General features: G+C 32.3%; 1 protein-coding gene and 1 long non-coding RNA gene across 3 annotated transcripts in view; both read right to left on the minus strand.

Annotated features, from left to right (window-relative positions):
• LOC126966845 (homeotic protein proboscipedia) overlaps window positions 1-6,819 on the minus strand; it is a 98,219-nt gene extending 91,400 nt beyond the window's left edge. The window contains exon 1 of the mRNA XM_050811108.1: window positions 6,637-6,819. The gene's annotated coding sequence lies outside the window, so the exon portion shown is untranslated. The remainder of the gene's footprint in view (window positions 1-6,636) is intronic.
• A 6,998-nt stretch (window positions 6,820-13,817) lies between these two features.
• On the minus strand, window positions 13,818-15,458 carry LOC126966899 (uncharacterized). Of its 2 annotated transcripts, none has more exons than XR_007729833.1 (3): window positions 15,172-15,458; window positions 14,356-14,623; window positions 13,818-14,272 (listed from the first exon to the last, which is right to left on the minus strand). It is a non-coding gene; the product is annotated as an uncharacterized LOC126966899 (long non-coding RNA). The 2 variants fall into 2 exon arrangements; XR_007729834.1 differs by lacking the exon at window positions 15,172-15,458 and adding an exon at window positions 14,820-15,165.
• Between the last annotated feature and the right edge of the window lie 7,452 nt (window positions 15,459-22,910).

Raw genomic sequence — 22,910 nt, forward strand, 5'->3', positions numbered from 1 at the left:
ATGGGGCGTTCGTTGCCGCTTTCCTTACGAAGTAGCACATCAAATAAAATCGAATCACTTTATTCATGTAGGTGAAGGAAATGAGATACTCATAAATGTCAAAAGTTTTCTTTTCTTTTTACATTTACCACCATTCTGGAAAAGGTTGAGCCTTAGTGAGAAGAAGTGGCAAGAAATTAATTGCCACTCTGTTAAATTAACATTGACAGCTCTATCGTTTTACAAATAATTTCAATTAATATATATTATGTAATGCAACGAAAATAATCAATTCCTACACGAGTTAGTAAAAAAAAGTAAATGTAAATATATAATTAAAAACATAAAAAATATACAGTATTGCTCTTTGCAAATGAGGCAATCGGTACAAAGCTATTTAATAAAGTAAATATTAATTATTGCTATGCTAAAATTATATCTTTAAAAGCAACCGATATAAATATAGAGCTGATACAACTGATGAAACTATAATACGGGTCATGGGCAATCAAATCGCTATCGTTACAAAGACTATGTGTGTTTATGAGTTATTACATAAAAGATGTCAAGGAGTCCCGTTGATAGAATTTACGGCGCCGTCATAACATTGATCATTACTCTACGTTCCCACGCAATAGCAACCCACATAATATTATGTCTTGCTATCTTCTTCCTACGATTTCCTCTCCTACAAGTTAAACATAAAGACCTACAATTATTGTAATAACTTTAATAAATAATTGCATTCATTGGCAAAGTTCATATTAATTCTAATGCTGGTAGCCATTACCTGCTATATATAGAGTATACATATAGAGCTGATATTAAATAAGTTTCGTGTCATTTACGATGAAGTGAACCCTATTTGTACATTAATCAAGCGTCTTTCATTAAACTTTTTATATAGCTCGTATCTATGTATGAATATTTTCACATAATTTCGCACACATATCAAAAGAATCATACAAGGATCAAAAACAATCCAATATGTAGTCCAATAGCCTTGGTATATCCAATAGCCTTGGTCTTTTATCCTCACCAGCCTCATCTGAATAATAAAAATAAGTATTTTCATTATAAAAAAAATAAATTTAATGCTGTTTTGGGACTAAACAAGAAAAAATAAATTTACAAATACGAACTAAAAAGTTTCAAATTTGTAATCGGTGATAGATTATTCCGATAATATTTATTTTTTATACCCAAGGCTTAAAGAAAGTTTTCTTAAACTTAAATAAAATTATAATAAAAGGCATAAAAGGCATTTATATTCTCAAAATTGATTCCTTTTTGATGTCATTTCTAATAACTTCTCGATACTACTAATAATTAGTGAAATGGTTATTTTTTATGAAAAGGGACAGGCTGAGCAGGGTCTTCAGCTGATGGTAATTGATACGCCCTGCCCACTACAATGCTGTGCCACTCAGGATTCTTGAAAAACCCCAAAAATTCTGAGCGGAACTGCAACTGCGCTCGTCACCTTAAGACATATGATGTTAAGTCTCATTTGCTCAGTAATTTCACTAGCTACGGCGTCCTCCAGACCCAAACATAGCCAGAAATAGCCGACGTTGTGGTACCCATAATCTAGCCGGCATCCTGTCCGTCTACTGGTAAATAGTCGCGGAATAGTATACAGTTATAGCATAACTATGAAGTCACAATATAAAAAATCTATTGATGTTATTCATTTGTATAAGAACATTTTCAATTCCAGTGAAAAGGCTCATTTCATTGGAAACTCCATTAGAAATTATCGCAGCAATCTTGGAACTTGCATTTATGATCATATTTAACTTTCTAATCCATCTCACATGGGGTCAAAAAAACGTAAAGAAATCTTAATAACTTTTTGTTGGAATTAGTACGTAGTGTTCATTTATTTAAGGATCAGGGATCGCAGTTAATAAGTGTTTAAAATAAACTAACTACCTATCAATTACATCTATTTATCTATATTTTATACTTCAGTGTACGGTAGTACTTTTTTTGATTATACTCTAGCTGGTACGATTTAAACTTTTTTTTTATATTATTCAAAGCATTTTCTTTGATTAATGCCAGTGTTACACATTTAAATTAAACACTTTTAAGGGATTAAAACGCGTGTAATTGTAATGGTTTTACATTAGATGTTTGCTTAAAAGTTAAATTTTTGACAGATGACTCCATCTGCTGTCCCCCTGAAAACGAGATCTGGAAAGGTCTTGAAACTAAAATAAAAATGTAACTTTTACGCAAAAATCTAATGTAAAACCGTTACAATTACGCGCGTTTTAATCCCTTAAAAGTGTTTTATTTAAATATATAATTAAAATTAAAATGCTTTTATTCAAAATTGGATTTTAAATCACTTATGATCGTTTAACCCATTAATAAATATATGCCTCAGACCTGAGAAGAACGGGACAACAGCGGAATTATTTTTTTATATAATTTGGATGCAAACTAATTTATAATTTAAATAACCTGACGGCGATCGCTCCATTCCCTATCTAACACAGATTGATCATTAAGAAAGTCATTTATTTTATAGTAACTCGTCTTTTGTCATTCTTTTTTATTTCACCATTTTAATTGAACATTTTCTAAGATCATGTTCTAAAAGGATATACATCGCCCACAATAGATTTACTAACTGGACTTAACTAATTAACTTAGCCGAGTAGTAGGCATAACAAGTTTGGTTGTTCCCGGGGTAATGTTGACACATTATGGCTATCACAGGTTCTAGAAATTTCACTTATGTGCCTATTTACATATAACATAAAGAGGCAGTTAAAATGTTTACCTTTATAATTTTTCTCTTAAATATTTTTATGTAGGTTATTAATAGCGCGAATAAATAATAAACCAGCTGCTGTCTGTAAACTATAATCTTTTTTAAAATAACAATTTGTATTAAAGTTATAAATACAAAAAAATAGTTATTAGTAATTTTTACGTGTTCGTGTACGCTGATCTCAGAAATGGCTAAAATTTTTTGAATGTTGTTCTCACTGAAGCAAGTGTCCGTAAAATTAAGTGTTTGTGTGCAATCAGTTCAAAATTAAAAAGTTAAGTCGATTGAAATAATACACGCTTTTCCATGAACTTGCTGAGAGCGAATATGTTGAAAATTTTGTTAACTCGAAACCTATGTTTATTTTTAATATTTTCGAATCGCTGGTCTGATTTTACGGGGATTTCAACTGAGACATATGTCTAATGTTAGGAGTAACATAAAGAACAATTAGAAAATAAAGTAAGTTCCATGCAAAAATCTATGCATCTATGCGACAGCAGCCTATATATATATGCCATACCTACTCAGTTTTATTTAATAGAAGGGAAAATGAATATGATAATCCCCTTGCATCTTTTTTTATGAGAAAATGTGTGACCTTTACTTTTACGATCATCGCAAGTAAAATGCCCTGTCCATCACAATGAAGTGATGTTCAGGATTCTTGAAAAAATATGACAATCATAATGTTAACACCAGGAACACACATAAACTTATAATGCCTACTACTCGGCTAAGTCGTAAGTTAGTAAGATTTTTGTTCGACGATGTATATGCTTTTACAGCATGAGAATGTATTACGAAGTTCAAAAGAATTATAAAGTAATTGACTTTTTTTATGATTTCACAGATTGGGAATAGAGCGATCACCCTCAGGCTATTCACTAATAATTTTTATTGTGCTAAATTCTCACGAAATTTTATAAAAAAAAGAATAAGCCCCTGATTTTCTTGTGCCAGTTTTTCTCAGATTAGTAGTAGCAGGTAGATTTTGATACTCAATAAGTGATTTTTAAATCCTATTTCAATAAAAATATTTAAATCTGAATATTTTATTGTTATATTATACACATGCTTCAATATCGCCTCATGAAAAGTGATCACCGATCCACATACTTTCTAGCAACAACATTTCTAGTCTCTCTCTACTAATCGAAATCTCTTTTATGGAGCATTAAAGTCATTTTGTTTCTGTTTTTTTGTCCTATAACGCTTTTTTGAAGGACAAAAAGGTATTATTTTTTATAGCAGCGCTATTTTGTGCTTTCTAAGCAGCATCGCAAATCCGGCCGACATTTTGAGATGTAAAATGTAAAGTTTTATTAGTCTCATAATTTCACTAGCAACAGCGCCCTACAACTTGAAGAGAAAAGAAATTCTTGCATTGCTATACTTCTGCCTATATTTAGAAAGAACTTTAGAACTGTTCAAGTAAAACCTACCTTTATTTATTTAGGCTGTCCTCATAACTATTATGTTATTTTTTGTTTAACTTATTGCTCAACTATGTCAAAATGTTTGAATATTTTTTGTATTACTCTACTGAAACTGGAATCCAAAAAGAGGAATCATTTTTTTTATGGAAAAGTAGGACAAACGAGTATACAGGTCAGCTGGTGTTAAGTTACAACCGCCGCCCACATTCTCTTGCAACACCAGAGGAATCACAGGACCGTTGCCGGCCTGAAAGGAAGGTGTATGTGCTTTTTTTGAAGGTACCCATGTCGTATCGTCCCGGAAACACCGCACAAAGAAGCTCATTCCACAGCTTTGTAGTACGAGGAAGAAAGCTCTTTGAAAAGCGTAAAACGTATATGTATTACTTACGTAAAAAAATTCTGAGTATGATAATTTTTGAACTTGATTTGTGCATTGGGCTGTCTCAGCTTAAGCTCAGCATAATAGCTGCCAAATGACTATAAAAACGAAATCAAAGATTATTCTAAGTTTACAGTCAGCTATGTTTATGCTTAGTAAATTCTGAGTAAAGTCTGAGTATGCTCTATGGGCTTCAGCCTTAGTTTCCTTCGTCACTACAAAACCTTTGTATCCATTCCTTATCCATTCTTTTTCTTAATATCTTGTACTACTCTCATTTCTCGCAGATGTTCTCTTCACAAGTGTCCTCAGGCCTTTCCCTCATATATTGGGTGTACCTCGGGAAATTCGTCTTTCGTTTCCTTAAGGTTAGTCATAGTTTATACGTCTATTCAGCTTCTCTCATTGACCCAAAGATCTAATGACTACAACTTCTATTACAGTACATGACTATTGCTTCGAACAGCTTTATTTAATTTACCCTATTTAAATTTTACCCTACGAATATTTACCCTGTTGCCATATTTATCTAGTCTAAGGTGCACAACTATAGTTCCGATAACCATAGAATGTATTAGTTCAATTTAATTGTAAATTCAAGATGGTCGCCATTATAAAATGACAGATTACATATTTTATACAATCCCCTTAATTTGTAATTAACTCAACAAAGGTTGGTGATTGAAAATTATACTTAAACAATATAATATTTAGAAAAGAACTTTAGAATTTTTCAAGTAAAACCTACCTTTATTTATTTAGCCTGTCCTCATAACTATTTGATATTTTTTATTTAACTTATTGCTCAACTATGTCAAAATGTTTGAATATTTTTGCTGTATCACTCTACTGAAACTGGAATCCAGAAACAGGAATGATTTTTTCTATGGAAAAGGAGGACAAACGAGTGTACGGGTCACCTGGTGTTAAATGATCACCGCCACCCACATTCTCTTGCAACACCAGAGGAGCAATCATAGGAGGCCGGCGTTTAAGGAATGATTTACGATCGAAAGAAAGATTTAAGAAGAAAAAATTATTTCATAACTACATTTTTTAACTTTTAGATATGCTCAGAATTTGAACGATCTTTTAAGACTGACCATTATTTAACGATAAAATATACAAGTTTTAACTTAAAAACAGTTAACTGGTTCGTTCTCGATGTGGTTACAAGCAACATATAAGTTATAACTAATATGTTATCCAATTACATTTTGATAAGCTTATCCTGAAGATACCTAAAGGATAACGTTATCTAAAGGGTGTGTTTAGGGATAAGTTTAGTGCAATACATGGTTATATCCAATGTACGGATGGGCGTGTCTACCGCCCAGTACCCAAACGCGACGGTAGGCGTTCCTTCGCTGTAAGTAACTTCGAATAATTTAGGAATTTAACCATTATCGATATATATTTTATACATAATCTAAATTTTATTCTTATAATTACTTACAATCTTTTAGGCACGTGGAGATAGACCTTAAAGCAACTGGCTAAACGGGTAACGATTGCCTAAATACAATAGAGTTTGGAAAGTTTAAAAAGTATGTAAAACTAAATAAACTAAATGATGAACATTTTATATCTATTTAATAATATATTATATAATCTCGGATATTAATATCTCTCTACCCTCATATTAATGGATAGATTGATTTCACAGAAACTAAGAAGTACTCTAGTACATAGTCAATTAATTGTTGCGTGATGAAAGTTTTTTAAGGCTCTATTATGTTATAGATAACTATATAATTATAATTATTATATTTAATACATAATCTGACAAAAAATTGTAAAATATGAAAAATGAGAATTCAATTATTATTCTTAGCTTGCTCAAATTATTTTGTTATTTAATAATAAATATGTTTACTTACCAACTATAATGTTACATTTTTATTAAAATATGGAGGTAGATATTAGGTATTTATCCAAAAATCTAGCTTTATATTACACATTATTTATAGAGTTTAAAATGTCTACTAATTATTATATTTGCAAAGATTTATGTAAATAATATAAAATAAAAATACTTCGTCATAACTTACTTTTAAAACAGTAGGCAACAATCATCAACAGTTTATGGCATCAATACGTGATCACCACATCACATCACTTCACTATCACTGTTGAATCATCAAATTCCCACTTTGTCCAACTTCACTCTGTACAGTCAACAAAAAAAAATAATCAATTGATAAAATTTTTGTTATCAGTTCTACTATCGGAATGTCAGTGTGGCGTGTCGACTGTCAAATGTCTACTATACGACTCGTCACTGTTCGCTTGCCGCCATGCCCATTTTACACTTCAACCAAACAAAAATAATCTAACTCACAAACAATTCAATAAACTTTATGCCATGAGCCAATCGTAATAAGATCTATTATCATTTAAATTCTTCATGGCATATTGGGCGTTAGTTGATTAGTCATGCGTTTCTAGAATTAATCTTGCTTCTCTTTCTCTTTTATATTATATCTCAGTATGTCGTCTCTATCAATACACTTACACAAAATAAAACTTTAAAATGATTGTTATAATAATAATATATCAAGATTGTATATTTGATTCAGATATTGTTGTTTTTAAAGAGTTATTCTACGTATCGCGAAGCACACCTTTGAGAACTAAACTGTTTAATATTCAACCAGGTAGAGTACAACATTCCTTCCCTTTCTTTCATAGCCTTTGCTTGTCTTACACAGCACCATTGGACCAATAGCATTCACGGCTCGAACCACCTTAATGAAATGAAACTTCCGAAGAATTATGAGCCTTATTACGAACACACATGATTAAATTTTCAATGATAAAACTTTCAGGTAGTGGCGTTTATGACGTGTGCGGTTTAATTTAAAATCAAGTGTAGGCGGAGTTCTTGTTGAAGCTTTTATATTGAAAAACAAAACGTCTTTAAAGAAAACCTGTTTTGAGAGAGTTAAGCCTTTTATGTACGTGGGATTTGTGTTGGCGTCGAGAACGACATAGCACCTTTTTCGTTTGATCGTGCTCTCTATAAAATAAAGTAAAAAACTTGAGCGCACGGCGCGTTCGATGTGTTTCTTTTGTTTGATTTTGTTTACGAACGGGACATTGCATGAGAAATGCAACAATATGGCGGCAGAGTATATCAAACTCGGCTGCTATTAAATTAGTTTGCATTAAATTGCGAATAACGAGAATCTTCATAATTCGACTCAATATTTTTATCTAGATATTTATTTCTATCTTTATCGCTTTTTTAGAATTGCTAAAGTTTTGATGAAATTCAGAGTTTTGATTCATGTAATGAGTGCTTCGTGACTTTAACATAGATTATGATGATTTTTCGTCTAACTAGAACGAGTTTATTTATGATTCATCGTCATTTGAACTAATGATATCTTATGCAAACCCTTCGTTTTATTCAAGTATTAAATATACTCAATGGTACAGGTAAAACCTTATGTAGGTAAAGACTTTTTCATATTTCTTGTTTGTTTGCTGAAATGTTCCCAACATCGCATATATTATTATATTAAAATTCAAAATAGGATGTGACATCACTTAATGAAAGTCAAAAACTACCACACATTCCAAAAATAATGCCTCAGACCTGAGAAAAATGGGCGCAACAAACTCAGCGGCCCTTTTTTTTTCATCAAAAAAATTGTTTACAAAGTAATATTGTACAATTAAACTTATTATTTAATAGCCTGAGGGCGGTCGCTCCATTCCCAATCATTAAGAAAGTCATTTATGTTATAGTAACCTTTACCACACAAACGATTTTTAATAATTCTTTTGAAATCGTAATACTTTTGTTTTGAACATTTTCTGGGATCTTGTTGTAAAAGCATATACATCGCCCCACAAAAGACTTACTTAACTCGACTTAGGCGAGTAGAAGGCATAACAAGTTTAAGAAGCAAAACTCGATCACCGGCGCATCATTCATAATTGAGGGATCTAATCACCGATGATTATTGAGTGTTATTTTTGACACTTTGACAATTGACATTTTAAAAACGCACGAACACGCAACAAGACCTGTAAAACTCCTGTGTATTCTATGGAGTTGCAAGAGCGGAGCTTATTCCCGATTGTTTGACAGATATACATAAGGTAGTTATAGATACTGGTAATAGATAGCTACAACATTGTCTCAACAGCTGTAAAGTGCAGCAAAGTTGATATTTTGTCGGCGTAGTCGGCAATGTTCGCGGTGGCCTCATTAGTGGTGTCGGTCAAGGCCTCGGCCACCGCTCGTCGTCTTAATTACCCTCTCCTTCCATTTGCGGCTTCTTTTCACCGTACCCGTATTGTGGGCCATCGACTTTTCTTATCAGTTTTATGGTTTGCTAATAATTTTGTCCCTGCGTACCTGTAGAGGAGAACTACAGAATCAACCTCCTTACCATTTCGCTAGTAAAGACCTGACTTTGTTCGGGTATAATAATAATAATAATATAATAATATAGCCTTTATTCAGATCTTAACTAACAAACATAACTAACAATACTCTAAAACAAACATAAAACATTAGAAACAAAATAACTTATTGTAGTATTTGTATTTTTTTTAGTTTTTTGTGGATCTGTTTGCCAATCGGCAAAGGCTTCCTCCAACCGTTTCCATTCGTGTCTTTCTTGAGCCACTCTGTTCCAAGTTACTCCTGCCACTTCCCTGATATTGTCCTACCATCTTTTCTGGGGTCTACCTCCTTTCCTTTTCCCTTCCCTGGGATACCATCTTGTCACTTTTTTACTCCATTTGTCATGTCCTCTTACCATGTGCCCAGCCTATCTCCAACTTACTCGGGTATAAACTGATGAAATTAAATGAAATTTGAAATGTAATTTATTTGTATGAGTCGTGGTAACATAGCTCTTAACAATTGGTTGATGCACAGCACAATTTGCCAATAAATCGGCATACAAGTAAGTATTTGATTATCAATATTAGAATTATATAACAAATATTTATTATTCAAACAAAACAAATCTTATAACTATATTTACAATACTATGATTACATTAAAATAAAACTATCATTACGGAGAAGCGTACCAAGAATACTGCCAGCATTACCGCGTTGGATAGCAAGGCTGATCCGTTGACCGATTAATTAATTAGAATTATTATATTTATACATCATTAATATTGATGGTTAAAAACATAAAAATCCTTAATATAGACAAAGCAGAATAGAGTTTTCCTTGTCAGATGCGGTTTGGTGAAATACCTACATGGAGGTGTTTTGTCGAAGACCAGTGACGCAACAGATCTGTATTATTGAAATTCGATTCTTCTCAATCGAACTTTGTTTTCTCACGAATTATACAAGTTTGGTCTTGGTTAAAGGTTTTTGGTAAAGATTTCCGGGGAGGTCTCTGCATGGCGGGTATATATGACATTTCTGGTACTTATCAGCCTAGCAATGGTGTGAGGTACAACTGTTAACAATGAAATGTATGCTTCACCCCGTGACAAAGCTGGTGATCCACTTCAAACTCTCGGGAAGACCATACAATGGAAGTTTCGAGAGAAGTTCCTTTTACCATGCTTTTCTGTGGTATTAGATATGACTTGGCCATACAGAGAGGTAACGTTGCCATCTACAGGGGCACATTACCTGCCGAATGCAACCTCAATGATATTTACCAAATCTAATATAATTAATTTTTACAGACAATTTCAGTTTTATTTTATCAAATTTTTAACCCACTTCAAAAAGGAGGAGGTTCTTAATTCGTCGGTATTTTTTTTTATGTTTGTTACCTCAAAACTTTCAAACGACTGGGTGAACCGATTTAGATGATTCTTTTTTTATTTTGCAAGCTGGTGCTTCCCAAGTGGTCCCATTGTAATTATTTTAATACTATTTAGTGCACATTATATCTATTGTATTGGAATAGTGTTTTGAAGGCGGATGTTTGTTTGTTAAATTTTTTTTTATACAATAAATACCTATTAATTATTAAGTCATGAGTAAATAAAATTATTTCTGTCTAATTTTTATTTATTTATTCGTTTAATTTAATCAATTTCTGCTAATGTATATAAAAGTTAAAATTTTAATTTTTAAAAGTAAAAAGTTAAGCTTTACTAAGAAGAAGTCGCAAGAAATTCATTGCCACTCATTTATATTATAATTTACAACTTCATCATTTTACAAAATCTACTGCTCGAATAATTCAGATGAAAAGATGTAGGTCCATTCTATACTTAAAACTACAATGACTTTAACTCTAATGTATTTTTATTCATTATTATTTTTTAATTGTTGCAATTAAAAAGTTTAAACTTTCGTGAGACGTTGTTATGTTATTTATTAATTCGGTTTTACTCATGTTTTATCGGCGTGCGTACCGACTAGCTTTTGACCATTCGGAGGTCCTTCATCAGGGTGAGTGTAGTGGGTTTGCGATAACGTCCCTTCTTATCATGAGAACCCTTATTAAAAACTTAAAGAACGTACATTGTTGGTGAAAAACTAATAAGACAAAAAAGGTGTTTCGAAAAACTGATTGAAGATAAAAAAGGTCAATTGTTGATATTTTAATTAAATATTTGCTAGTAGTAGCATTAGTAGAGTCCTAATCACTGCTTAACAACTACGCGTGATGCCTCGTATTATCTTTCGAATATCTATCCTTTTTTTATGATAATAAGGGATGAGACGAGGAGGACCTTCAGCTGACGATAATTGATACACCCCGCCCATTACAATGCAGTGCCGCTCAGGATTCTTGAAAACCCCAAAACTCTGAGCGGCACTACAACCTCGCTCGTCACCTTGAGACATAAAATGTTAAGTCTCATTTGACCAGTAATTTCAATAGCCACGGCACCCTTGAGACCGAAACACAGTAAAGCTTACACATTACTGCTTCACGGCAGAATTAGGCGCCGTTGTGGTACCCATAATCTAGCCGGCATCCTGTGCAAAGGTGCCTCCTACTGGTACCTATATTCGAAAGGAAACTTGTGGAATTCGCTTGCATTCTCCCAGTCAATGCTACAGTGAGGTGCTGGAGTGTTTGAGCTGTAATAGGATGCTAACGGATGCCTTTGTCAAGCAAGTCCCAAATGTGTTCAATCGGACTTAGGTGCCCTGCGTATGGAAGGCCATTCTATTACACTGATATATTAATGACAGAATGAATATGATAACTTCTAGAATATTTCCTATATAGCGCAGGTCGACCCTTATCAAGCAAAACAATAGCTCATAACATGTGATTTAGCCAGATCTGGAATTATGACTAATACTCCCCCAGTGAAGCTATATCTACTTATGACTCAAAAAATTTGAAAAACCGCTTAAACTATGTTTTCTGTGTTTAAAAAGTAAAGGAAATTCAATGATGCCACTTTGTTTTTAGATGTTTATATATTCTTGGCGAATTATAATTAAAACCTATATCAACAAAGTAAAGTTCTGTTTCCCGAATTGTTTTGTGCAGTAGGTTATATTTGAAACAAATATTTTTGTATTTTTACTAGGTATATTTACTAGGTTGGTGGAATAAGTTAATGAGTCATAAATATACTTCCAAGAGAGTTACTGTCTATATTATCTTAAATATAAAAATTTCTTGTCACGTTGTTTGTCCGCCATGTACTCTGAACCGATATATATTAAAAAAAAATATTATGTACACTGTATACAGTTTAATGCAACTTGAGATAAAGATTTGACACACAGTTTGACAGTTCTGTTGTGACATTATTTCATTATAAGAACATGAAAAATAATTAGTAGCGGGCGGGAACGAGTGAACGAAGGAAGGCGCGCTTATACAAAAAAAAAATTGTTTAAATTATTGTTCATTGTGCATATATTTTTCATACTTGTAAATTGTTTATCCTGGTTTATAAATATTCGATTTTTGTATATATAAATTGTTAAGTGCGCTTCCCCATCGCCATGGGGAAGCGTACAGGTAAAAGGCCGAAGAACGGCCAGAGCGACGCAGAACCAGCAGACGAACTTCCCCTATCCGAATCCTCGGTATCTGACGCGGAGGTGACTGAACGTCTCATTGTAAGAAGAAAGGATAAAGAGAAGTATACCCCTTATAGAGCGACAAATTATTATAGGTTGTACGATGAAAATTCAAATAAGAAGGAATTTATTGTATTTCTCAATCGCAAGCAGGGTGAAGTCAAAATATCAGACAAGGACAGGTTGGGTCTGTCAAATGGAATCAGGAGGCATTGCGTATCGGGTGTGTTGCACCTGAGGTCCGTTAATGCTTTTAAAGTTGGTGTTACCTTTGACCTGCCTAACAATGCGAATGTATTTTTAAAAAATGAAAAGTTACTTAGCGAGTTGGAGATGGTTGCCTCAATTCCGGCTTCTGAAACGGAGGTCACTGGAGTTCTTACTTCTGTTCCCACTGATTACTCCAACAAAAAAATTCATCAATTAATTGCATCGAGTAAAAAAGTTATTGCTGTGAGAAGGTTCATGCGGCGAGTAAAGGACCCACAGGGTGTTGTCTCCTTTGTTCCAACGCAAACTGTTGCAGTCACATTTGCATCAACGTTGTTACCTGAGTATGTAACTCTTGATCACTGGAGGCATGAGGTTAATGTATATGTACCCCCTATTAAACAGTGTCTACGCTGTATGAAATTTGGCCATATTGCTAAATTTTGTAGAAACAATGAAGTTTGTTCCATATGTTCTGACAATCACAATTTTAAAACGTGTCCAAAAACTTTAACAAAATGTGCCAACTGTTGTGGAGATCACATAGCTATCTCATCTACCTGTCCTCTGAAAAAACAAAAAATTGAAGAAAACAAAGTGAAGTCCCGTAGTGTTAGATACTCAGATCTCTTCAATGAATCTGCTTTCCCTCAATTAAACTCAAAGTATATTGACACACACCTGAGCAATCTTATAAAATCTGACAAATTTATGAACCTCTTGGTTGAAGCAGTTTTACAAATTTGTACGAATAAAGATAAGTTAACTATAAATTCAAATAGTATTAAGGAAATTCTGAATAACACTTTTAGAAAAAAGACATCTAGTTAATTGTTATTATGGATACATTGAATATAGTGCAGTGGAACGCTCAAAGTATTATTAGTAATAGGCTTATTTTTACAAGGTTTTTATATGAAAATCATATCCATATTGCTATAATTTCGGAAACTTGGTTAAAACCACATCAGTATTTTTTAATAAAAGGCTATAACACAATAAGGAATGATTGTGGTAATAAACACAATGGTGTAGCAATTTTTATTCATAATAATATCACATTTTCTAACATAAATACATATTTTGATAGTGCTCTACAAAATGTTTGCATTAAAATTAAAATTAATAACAAAGAACTGAGTATTGTAAGTTTTTACAGTCCTTCCAATTCAAATCCTCCATTTAATAAAAACAATTTAAACAGTTTAATTAAGTCCATTCCAGAGCCAATGATATTTGCAGGTGATTTCAATGCTCATCACATGTTGTGGGGATGTGTTGATACATTGCCTCGAGGTAAAGATGTTTTAGAGGTTATAGATGAGAATGGTCTTGTTATTCTGAATAATGGTCAAGCTACCACAATAGGATCTCCATCTTGGCGTCCTAATGCTCTTGACTTGACTTTGGTAACTCCATCATTGGCTCTTTTATGTGACTGGTCAGTTATTGACAGTCCTCTGGGCAGTAGTTATCATCTCCCTGTAATAATAAAAATGGCAGTAAGTAGTGATAGTAGTAGTTTGCAAAACACATTATGTAATAAGCTACATTTGCCCACTCACCCTAATTATAAGCAGGTGAATTGGAATATGTATAGTAACTTAGTTGTTTCTTATTTGGATGATGTTAAATTTGACACTTTATCTTCAATAGATGCTTTTAATTCCTTTTGTAATATTTTACTTTCTGCTGCCAAGCAGTCAATCCCTAGCTGTCTGTTTTCCAAAAGTTCTAATAGTAATAATGTTACTAGTTCTTGTTCACAAAAATCTTTTAAATATCCTTGGTTGCCTTGGTGGAATCAGAAGTGTACAGAAGCAGTTTTAAATGCTAAAAATGGTTACATTAATTTTAAAAACAACTCCACTGATGAAAATTATGTGGAGTTTAAGAGATTGCGGGCTTTAAAAAACTTATCTTAAAAAGTGAAAGAAGAAATAGCTGGATAGGCTTGTGCAATTCATTTAATCGTTGTACTCCTTTGTCTTCAATTTGGAAATACATGCGCAAATTTAACAAAACTTACATTCCTGACAGTGTGTTGAATGATAGTTGGATTCCAGATTTTCTACAAAAGTATACTTCTGACTTTGTATCAAATGAGTTAACTAACTATGTAAATGTTGTTAATGATAGTAATAAATATTTGATAGAGCCTTTTTCTTTACAAGAACTAAAATCCGCTTTATTTACTAGAAGAGATACATCTTTCGGTCTTGATACCATTCCATATATTTTACTCAAAAAACTTAATTGCCACAGTCTCAACATCTTTTTAAATATTCTTAATCGCCTATGGAAGGAGAATACTATTCCTGCAGAATGGAAAACAGACTGTTTAATCCCAGTTTTAAAGCCAGACAAAAATAAAATGTTACCTGACTCTTATAGACCTATAGCTCTCACGTCTTGTGTTGGGAAGATATTTGAGCAGCTTCTAAAACAACGTCTCGAGTTCTTTATAGAACAAAATTGTCTTTTGCCTAATAATCAGTTTGGTTTTCGCAAAGGTCGGTCTTCTAGGGAGAGTATAGCGCAGTTACAGCTTGATGCGCATCAATGTTTAGCAAGTAATCAGTATCTTTTGTCTGTATTTTTTGACATCTCAGGTGCCTTCAATAGTGTAAATATTGCCGTGCTTTGTGACGAGTTATCAATGTTAGGGATACCAGGTAAAATAATAAATTGGATGCAATCCTTTTTGACTGACAGAAAAGTATATGTAAAATTTAATAAACATTTGTATGGACCACGATTTTCTTCTCTAGGTGTTTGTCAGGGGGGAATATTGTCTCCTTTAATTTTTATTATGTACATAAGACGATTGAACCTTATTTTGGGGCCAAATATAGTAAACCTACAGTATGCAGATGACTTAGTCGTCTATGTATCGGGAGTTAATCTGATTAATTTAGCCGCTACTATTAATAAAGCACTTGTAAATTTATATCAATACTTTTCTTATCTTAATTTAAATGTAAATCCAACCAAATCAAAAGTCTTTGTGATTGGTCGTAAACGCATCATATTGCCTCCCATTTTATACAATGGCATTCCACTGCCTATTTCATGTGACATAAAATTTCTAGGTGTAACATTTACTCCAAAACTTTCTTGGAAAAAATATACAGATAGTGTTATAATTAAAGCGAATAAAGCTTATAATGTATTAAAATCTTTGTGTGCAACGTCGTGGGGAGCGGACCCTAAAATATTGTTAATTTTGTATAAATCGCTTATTCGTAGTCATTTTGAATATGGCTTTCATTGTTTCGCCGCAGACAGCAAAATTGTTAATAGTCTGGATAAAATACAAAATAAATGTATGCGTACAATATTGGGTGCACTTAAAACTAGCCCAATAGCTGCTATGCAAATCGAGGCCAACCTTCCTCCTTTGTGTATTAGATTTAGTTATCTTAAAGAAAGATTTATTTTAAAGCTCTATAGCTTGCCGACGAACAATCTTCTTAAGAATCTTATTGCTTATCAATCGTCTTCATTTCAGAGACAGTTGTTTATCTTGCAAGATTTTTCTTCATTTTTTAAATTTCTACAAGATTTAAATATTCATCGGAATAATGATATACTTCCCTGCCATGCAGGTTCTTTTCGATGTAAATATTCTGCAATTAATGTTGTAATAGATCCAAATTTAACTTCAAAAGAGGAGGTTGATGTATTATTGTCAGAATGGTCTAATTGTAAATTTGTTTATACGGATGGCGCAAAAAACAATAATAATGTTTCTTTTGCAATCTACCTTCCTGAAATTAGGAAGGGTATTGGCTTTAAGATTAATAGATATGCCAGTATTTTTACTGCTGAAGCCGTCGCTATTCTTTTTGCTTTAAAGCATATTAAGAAACAAAATCAACTTAATAAGAAGTGGGTAATAGTTAGTGATAGTATGAGTGTGTTAAAAAGTTTGTCAAATAACAAAATGAGTGCTAACATCAATTACCTCATTTTTGCTATAAAGGAAATGTGGTTCGAACTATGTTTAATCGATATTAAAGTGGATTTCGTTTGGGTCCCGTCACATATAGGAGTAGCAGGAAACGAAAGCGCTGATTTTCTAGCTAGAACTATCATTAATATATCCGATCTATCCCTATATCCTGATTGCAAAGATCTAGACATTAACATACCATATACAGATATAATAAGTAATCTAAAACAGCGTATGACTCTTCTTTGGGGAAGATATTGGTATAATTGTACAGAAGTTGAAAATAAGGCTCATTCGTATACTTTGTTAGATAATCCCGTTAATAGCACACCCTGGTTTAGTAAGTTTAAAAATTACGCTCACAGAAAGTTCTATACTACAATAACACGAATGCGTATTGGTCACTATCGATTGAATTTTCATCTTCATCGCAAAAAAATTATCTCCTCTGCTTTTTGTGACCATTGTCATAAGCAACAAGATCAGTCTCTGGATCACATCTTTTTTGATTGTTCGTCCTTTGGCATACAGCGCCTTGTGCTGATGGATGAGCTACTGGAAATATATGGTGCACCCAATATAATCCCGCTCTCAGTAATAGATCTATTAAAGGACACATCAACTTATGTGTCCTTGTATAAATTTGTATGTAGTACTGTAAATACATTGTAATTTGTAGATACATACGTTGTAAATTTGTTTATAATTATGTAAATACGTTATAACTTGTACATATACAACTAGTAATAGCATAGCGCAATTCGCGAACTGAACAGATAATGTAAATAGGTAGGTATTATTCTAAAAAGTTATGCAAATTACACTGGATTTGACTTTAAGAAAAGGGGGAAATTATTAGAGACTATATTACTGGATTTGGACTTACTAAAAGGAAAATATGGAAAATATTCTTTAGAGAATTATACATTAACGGAAATGGTAAAATAACTGATGACTTTAAGACTGGATTGGATTTGATGAAAGAAACTACTATAAATATTCGCTATCGAATATACATAATTGGAAAAGGAAAATGGAAATAATGTAAGATGAAATGAGAAAACTGGATTGGACTTTTTGTAAAACAAAATAGTGAAAATAATAAATACCAAAGAAATGAAAATACTAACGACAAGGCAGTAAGGCCCCTGGCTATAGCCTGTTCGAAAGAACGAATTATTTAAAAAAAAAAAAAAATGAAAAATAATTAATGTTATTGTTGAAATTGTATAAATTTCAATTTTAAAAAAAATATATTTTAAAGCTTGATATCAAATTTTGTTTGCATTTGCGTAGGTGAAGACACCGTTAATATACATTAAAAATATATGTTTTGCGCTAACAGCTTATTAACGTGTGATTTTTTTACTGGAAATATACATATAACTTCAATTTTAATCACTAAAATACTAATTTGAACCTAGGTGAAGGCAACAGGAAAACCAAATGCGGTTTTCATCAGAAACGTGACATCACTTTTCCATGAAAACCTAGCGCGGACGTTTTAATAAATTGTTATTTTGCATTAATGAATATTCACGTGGCAAAAGGAATAATGAAATCCAGTTAAAAACTCAATTTAAATATTCCACGAGACAAAGCAACGGCCGGCATCAGATATTCAGAGCCCGTTATTATCATTAGTGGGTCGGTAACTATGCTTTTTATAATTAATTTTGTTGGTATACTTGAGTGAATATTTAATTATGAACGTTTGAGAGACAGCCTTGCTATTAATAGTGGAGTGTTTTGAATACTGAGGGCGTAGCGATACATTTCTACTAATCGTAGAGTCTGAAACGTGGGTGATGTATTTCTGGATCATGCGGTTATTTATCTTAAAATATTAGTATTGCCATTATAGTTATTATATAATATTACTGGGCAAATGAGACTTAACATCTTATGTTTCAAGGAGACGAGAGCAATTGTAGTGATGCTCAGAATTTTTGGGATTTTCAAGAATCATAATCGGCACTACATTGTAATCGACAGGGCATATCAATTACCATCAGCTGGACGTCCTGCTCGATTCGTCCCAAAAACAAAAAGTTTTTTATTATTGCCCTATTTGAGACTGAGGCATTGATAAACTTGTGGCCATATTTGAGATTAGTATGGCCGACCAAAGAAAATAAAACTAAAATAGAAAAAACAATAAAACTTCTAGGACATAAAACAGCCAGACTTTCTTATTTTCTGTTAATAAAAATATTTTTTATGACCATAATGTAACTATAAATACTCATTGTAGAAATTATGGAACTAAACTGTTTTTTGTTTTAATTTGTAATGAAGAACGCGAATTCAATGAGACGTGCATAACTTTTACTGATTAGAATTAAAACTTTTCTCTTTGATATAATTGTGAATTGAACCTTATATTTAGGTGGTTAGATTTAATTTGCTTTAGTAACTGTATTTATCGCATATATCGACGATATTTTGTCTAAGTTTTTCCCATCCAAATTCACTCGATGAATATTTTAATCTTATAATGCCTACTACTCGGCTAAGTCGAGTTAATGAGTCTTTTGTGGGGCTCATGTGTATGCTCTTACAACAAGACCCCAGAAAATATTCAAAACAAATGAATTACAAAATTTCATAGAATTTTTAAACAAACGTTTGTGTAAAGGTTACTATTAGATAAATGACTTTCTGGAGGATCTTCTGATGGAGCGACTGTATTCATGTTATAAAATAATAAGATTCGTTGTTCGATATTACTTTGTAACCATATTTTTTATACATAAAAAAAAGATGTCCGCTGAGTTTGTAGCGCCCGTACCTCAGGTCATACTTTTTGGAATGGTTGGTAGTTTTTGACTTTCAATAAGTGATATCACATCCTATTTTGACTTAAAATTTTTGAATTTGAATTTAAAAGGCCGACAACACTTATTGAACACAACTCCTCTAGTGTACGAAGTTTTTCAAAGAGTACGGCGTTGGTACCATTAGATGGATACTAAGTTCCTTTGCCCTCCTCTTAAAAAAATTGTTGTTTATTATTTTCTATATATAAAAATTTATATATAAATAAATTCATAATTTGAATAAGTCTACTATATGGGTGGTAAGCAAGTCGTTCACGCTTCGTCAGAATGTAAATAGAAAAAAACCTAATATCTACTTCTAAAAAGTATAATGTTTTTTTTTTTAATTATCATTAATCATTTGCAATGGCCGAGACACAAATGAATAATATATGTAACGCTACGAGGTGTAATTACCTATCGTCGTTAATTATTTTAATTACCATATTTATCTCTAATAACGTTCTTAAAACAGCTATAAAGCATATAGTTAATTTGCAATTTTAATGTAAGTTATTAATTCAGGCGAAATAAATCATAAAATAAATGTTGTTGGCACGAGAACGGAACACTGTGCTATTAAAGAATGAATTCCAAACAGTACTTTTAATTGGTGATTTTTGTAGAGTATAACTGGATCCGCTAACTATGACGTCGTTATTATGGCCGCCTGTCCCCGTAGTATCTTATTAATAAGTTTTATTTTGTTTAGGCCCTGGTACTGACTTAAAACCTATCAATATGTAGCACATACAAATAATAGTTTTTATTAATATTAAATGTAAAGGTTTGCATAAGATGTGTATTAAATTAAATTTTTTACTAAGTTAATGAATACTTTTCAGTTTTTAAAGTCTCTTTTTTATGCGTAGTTTATTTTTATTTTTTACTTTTTAGTATCAGTTTATAATTTTTAAATATATAATCAACCTGAATGAAAACTCCTAAAGAAACCGTACACAAAAAACAATTACATCCTCCACATATACAAAAATTTTCATGAAATGAAAACTACTGGGCCAAACTATGTGAAATTAGTCAAAATGGCTAAAAATGGATCATAAATCTCGGCATCATCGTACATCATACACATACATAAAACAAAATACCGATCGAATTGAGAACCTCCTCCTTTTTGAAGTAAGTTACAAAAACATAATACTTAAGCAAGACCTAGCAGATTAACATATAAGAATACATACTTTCAAGTTTATCTACAATTTCACTTAATGAATTTGTAAATTCTTATGAATGACCATTATCATCTTTTTATAAACAACGTTAGCAACATAACACGAAACCAACAATTTCAGTTTTAAACAAAAAAGTTGTTTCGTAGAATGGTACGTGGAGTGATAAGGTACAATTAAGCTTCATCTAACATGTGTCCCAAAGGGTTGGGGCTCATTAGCGTCATATGTGTGGTGAGAACCCGTCCCGACTCCTACCGAACTGTCACGTCGAATGAGTTCACTCAGATATGTTTTACAATTACAATGGTTGATTGAGAAGGATTCTTTATATATTTAAACTAGCTGACCCGACACACGTTGTTCTGTATATAATAAATAAAATAATATTTTTATATGAATTTGTCAATAATATATCATAACATCAAAAATTACTTCGTAAAATATGCACCCTGCTGTAGTAATGAAATTGTTTCACAGCAGAACTGTCAAACCGTGCGTCAATAAAATCTCTCATAGAAATGATGTATGGACACATCAAAGGAAAAACAAATTTGTTGTTTTTATTTAATTTAGCAGCATTTTCCTATTTATTCACCTTTTAAACCTTCTCTGTACTTCCACAAATAATTCAAGACCAAAATTAGGCAAATCGGTCCAGCCGTTCTCGAGTTTTAGCGAGACTAACGAACAACAATTCATTGTTATATATATAGATAAAACACTTTTAAATGATTAAAACGCGTGTAGTTCTAACTATTTTTACATTAGATTTTTGCGTAAAAGTAAGATTTTTATTTTAATTAACCCGATGTTTTAAGACCTTTCCAGATCTCGATTTCAGGGGGACTGCAGATGAAGTGAGTCAAGGATAGTATCTGCCATAGTTGTTTCACTTTTACCAAAACTTTTGGTTGGTCGAACCGGATGTAGTGGTTAGGACGGTCTGTTATGTGTTCACATACATCTAACTTAGAGTCATAGGTTACAGTCGCAGTCCAGTTTATAGACACTGTTGTTTATATATTGTCATCTTTTATTGAATCATTGATCGTCATTGGAATTTTTTTAATGAATCGAACAAGTTCTAGTTAAACTTGGGTGACCTAAGAAAAGCTTTTAGACGTTTGTACTTGGTGTTGAAAGAATGGGTGGAGGAATGACATAACATACCACCAGATGAACCGTACACTCATTTGTCTTCGTCCCAATAAAAAACCAAATGAAATATGTAAGGACCGATTACACCAAACACGATTTAGTCCAGGAGGAATCTCCGCATGAGTACGGAAAACTATTCCACCTCAATTTTTTTTATGCGATCCTCTTCAAGTTGCCCTACTGATAATTTAACTGCACTATTTATATATTTTTTTAAAATATATTTTTGATAGGATAAAGTACCCAAATTTGAGATTTTTCAAACCTTTAAAAAATCATTATATTGAAAAGTCATAGGACGTTTTTTATTTGTATTTTAATAAAGAATATAAAAAAATGTCCGTCCGTCCGTCCGTTATGTCCGGTTGAACAATAACAATTCTCGGCAATTGTTTTAACAATTTTGGTTTAAACAATATGGCACGGGGTTGCCCCATGGCAACACGCATTTATACCATCAGCCCCACTGAATTTGAAGAGGATAGCATAGAAAAATTGAGGTGGAGTAGTTTTCGGTACTCATGTGCCGATTCCTCATAGATTAATTAAAAATCCAAACAAACTTATCTTTAAAAATTATTTAAAATATTCTTGGGAGTATTAATTAAGTTAAGGGCCTATTTTCAATAATATAAAGTTATTTTTTCTCTAATTCTCACTAGCCGCTCTAGTCTGCAGACCAATTGGTTTTTGATATACCATTCTTATTTCTACTATACAAAATAGTACTCTTGTACTTCTCTTGAATATGTGGAATTAAAATAAAAGTTTTTCGGCAGAAAAACCAATAAATTAAACCTACGCGCGAATTTTTCTTTTTTTTTTAATAATCAACTCAATATTTGAAGATTAAATTAAGTCTGGAAGACAAGTACTGTATTTAACTAAAACTTTAGAAGCAAAATACTTTCCCTTCACTGATTAATTTAATTGCAAGTAGACAAAAATTATGTAGCGCTTACGTTAAATTCTTTTGGACGCCATTGTACAATTGG

The sequence above is a fragment of the Leptidea sinapis genome, chromosome 11, assembly GCF_905404315.1.
Source record: "Leptidea sinapis chromosome 11, ilLepSina1.1, whole genome shotgun sequence".
Classification (NCBI taxonomy): Eukaryota; Metazoa; Arthropoda; class Insecta; order Lepidoptera; family Pieridae; genus Leptidea; species Leptidea sinapis.